Source organism: Prunus mume, linkage group LG4 (assembly GCF_029339155.1).
Source record: "Prunus mume cultivar Tortuosa linkage group LG4, ASM2933915v1, whole genome shotgun sequence".
Taxonomy (NCBI): Eukaryota; Viridiplantae; Streptophyta; class Magnoliopsida; order Rosales; family Rosaceae; genus Prunus; species Prunus mume.
The window spans coordinates 26,606,592-26,610,290 of record NC_142701.1 but is presented as its reverse complement, the minus strand read 5'-3'; the positions used below and the strand labels follow the sequence as shown (position 1 = coordinate 26,610,290).

The window sequence follows — 3,699 nt, the reverse complement described above, 5'->3', positions numbered from 1 at the left end:
CTTGTTCTTGAGAATAAAATGGAGAAAATTCAAGTGTACTTTTCCTAAATGAAAAGATAGTCAAATACAAAGACCAGTATTCTTTCTTTCAGATCATGAATCATACTAATTTAATTACATCAAATTGGTGATTTAACACAAAACTGTAAAACTCTTTCAGTGTCGTGGACAAATGAAGACCCTTGGATGGATTGTGTATACAAGATTTCTTCAAATGCACCTGCAGCACTGCATAGGTTCACAATCCATCGTTATAACATCTTTGCATAATAAAATGTACTGATATATAGGCATCATATGTATATTATATATATAGGGTTTAGGGTTTACATATGTTCTTTGTATACAGAATCAAACTTCTACATATAACGGAATGGAGCTATTAATACTTGTTCAAAAAATCGTTAGATTGTTAGTTGACCGTTGTGTATCAACGAATAGAGCACTACTACATGAGAAATTATAGAATATTATGGTATAGTATGGTCATGTGGTATATCTTGTATAGGCGTTATAATATGGGTGGACGATAAGGTTTATTTTCCCTCTTTTAGGGAATAGTATCAATAAATATCCACTTATATTATAACACTTGTACAACATGTACCACGTGACTATACTAGGGGTGGTGATCGATGTACGATGTACGGTATTGAGCGTCCGCTACCGATCTAGGAAAATTTGAATCGGTATAGTGCGTGCGGTATTATAGTTTGCCAAAATTGGTAATGTACCCGTCACCGTACTATCGATATCGTCATGCGGTACCATTTGATACCAAAATGATACAACTAAAAATGAACTAATTCAATATTCAACACCAAAATAAGTGATGCCTAAGTTACAAATTCAAGATTCAACATATTCAATATCCATCAACATTTTCAATATTCAATATCTATTAACATATTCAATATCCAAATCCTAATCAACATATTCAATATCCAAATCAACCAAATCAATATTTATCCATCAACATATTCATCAAATCCAAATGGTTAAAACTCATGCATTATGGCACAATCAAAAGAGTTAAACTTGCCTTATGGCTTACAAAAATACAAACACAATCCAAACATAAATGACAAAGCGTTTGAGAAATGAAAGGCAAGCGAGAGGAAGACGAGAGAATGAAAAAAATAATTTATATTTCAATAGAGTACTATTCGGTACGGTACGGTATTGACCGGTATCAAAATCTTGATACCGCTACCATACCATACTCGATTGGTATAGTGCAGTGCGATCTGAATATCTATCGGTACCAAATGAAACAGTATGAAATCAGTGCAGTGCGGTCGTTGAGTGCAGTTTTGTATTTCGGTTTAAGATGCCCACCCCTAGACTATACTATCGTAGTATTCTATAATCACTCCTAATACACGTCCACGCTGCAAATTTACTTACAAGCCGTTGGTCCTTAAACAATTGTAGATTATTACAGCATGCTCACATATTTTCAAAAGAGTTTACATCACAATCAGGTAAGGAAGAGAGCCAGCCAAATGTGTGCTTCTTAATCCACACAAATAATCTAAGTAGATTTTACAGCAAAACAAGCGTAGAAATGAGCAACATTATTCCAAATACGTGCCCTCCATAGACATGTCCATTGTTAATTTTAGATACAATTAATAGCCCCCCTTCTAACAATAGCCACAGCACATCTACATTTGGCATGACAATGTCCTTATGGATATTGCTCTAAAGAGACGATGATTCCCTTGTACAAAATATATAAAGAAAATATTGGTCCACTTCTCTATGCTGTGGGAGTATACAACACGTCTTAATCGTCTCTTATAGTGAGTCATTTATCTGTTAGCTTCACTCCTCCTCCTCACCGCACCTCCATCACGCACATATATATGTGAGTTTGAGCTTCTTCTAAAGAAAGGATTCGACAGAAACTCAAGCAGAGAAGTAGATACGTCGTCCCGTAGAACGCAATAGCCTGTGAGCAATTCCATTCCATTAACGAAAGCAAATACGAAATACCATAATGTTCAGTACATTGAATGTGAATGAAGGAAATACCAATTTTGAAACTACCATACCATACTATCTTTAAAGAACGTTACCAAGTTTTAGGTCGAGCAACTGCGTAAAAAAAATAAATTCAGACAATTTCACATTAATAGAAAATTTACAAACATCTGGTAAATCATTGATTCAGCAATTTCAATCTGATTCTAAATAAGAATAAATAAATAAATTCAATTACACATTGAACTTTTAGCTAGCAAAATTACTATAATTACACATTGCACAGTAATTCTAAATGCAAGCCACAAGTATTGACAACTCATATCTGCTTCAATTGAACAAATCAAACTGCAAATTCCAGGACCAACATCTTTATGGAAGACTATTTGGGCGCCTGTATTGCCACTTGCTATTCCCTCATGATCATCCTCTTTACATTTACATCCAAAGGAGAAATATGGGGATTTTGCGGCATCATTGTACTTCCAAAGCATCAATAGTTCTCACTGATGAGCTCTTTCTAAAAGGCATCCCTTTCTTCATCTGGCACACCCTCTCATTGTCTGTATCAATTTATACAAATTTTCATTATACAGCAAACAATTCTAAATTCACATATTCAAAATTCTTATAACATATGCTCAAACACTAAAATCAACGCATCTGAATAAGTAAAAACTAATTGTACCGTTAATTTCGAGGCCGATGATTATGGCATCCGCCACTGTATTGCAGAACGCCCTCCTCCTGTACCAAGAATTAATCCTTCAGTCACATTATGCAACTGTATAGAATATATACATATAGAGAGAGGCTTACAGTTTCTGGTAAATCATTGATTCGATGTAAATTGACCTGATCCATGATCTCCACGGAAAAGTAGTCTTTGTATTTGACTTTCTTCTGATGTAAGAAGAGAAGGATGCTTTGATTTTCCTCCATTTTTTTTTTTCTCAAGAAGAAAGCCAAACAGAAGAAACCCTAACTAGCTTGGAAGAGCCGTTTTTCTGTATGAGAGGTACTGCGCTCATTTGACAACCACACCTACCTCATAACAAATTTATAATGGGCGTTTAGGTCAGACAAGCCCACCACCACATTGCCAACAACTAAGTTATACATGGCGGCCTCTTATTTGTCACCCCACGTATCTCAGGCACACTGATTGGCTAGCAGGTCATCAAACAATATCCCTAATGTTTATATTTTCAACTATCTCTTTTTAAATGAGGATAACATAAAAATAATTATAGAAAATAAACCACATATGTAATATCACATCTCTAATATACAGGTGTGACTCATATTTGAAAACCCTCCCTCTATTAGAGATATGGTATAATAATGTAGTCTCGAGTTTATTTGGAATAATGAAAGTACATTGACATTCACTCGAAAGAGGCCAGCTATCCGATTATAAAAACACATGCACCTAGCAGCCATGAGCGTAATGAACTACCAAGTCGAAACATTTCACAAAAACTTCGTGCATTGCATGTGTTAATTAGAATGCCGTGATTTTAACTATGGAGTTTGATAAAGTTTATTAACCATCTCGTTGAATTTCTGTATTTAATATCGGTGTATTTATACATTTTAAAAATTACAGTTTGCTACAATAACGTGAGTGATGCAGTTTTCTACAATTATAGTAATAACTTATCATTTCTCCAAGTTTAACAAAATTCGTTGGTTTTTTCAAGATATAAAAGG

General features: G+C 34.5%; 1 long non-coding RNA gene across 1 annotated transcript; it reads right to left on the bottom strand.

Moving 5' to 3' along the window:
- Positions 1-2,347: 2,347 nt before the first annotated feature.
- On the bottom strand, positions 2,348-3,003 carry LOC148918293 (uncharacterized). The gene is made up of 3 exons (XR_016126388.1): positions 2,806-3,003; positions 2,675-2,733; positions 2,348-2,549 (listed from the first exon to the last, which is right to left on the bottom strand). It is a non-coding gene; the product is annotated as an uncharacterized LOC148918293 (long non-coding RNA).
- Between the last annotated feature and the right edge of the window lie 696 nt (positions 3,004-3,699).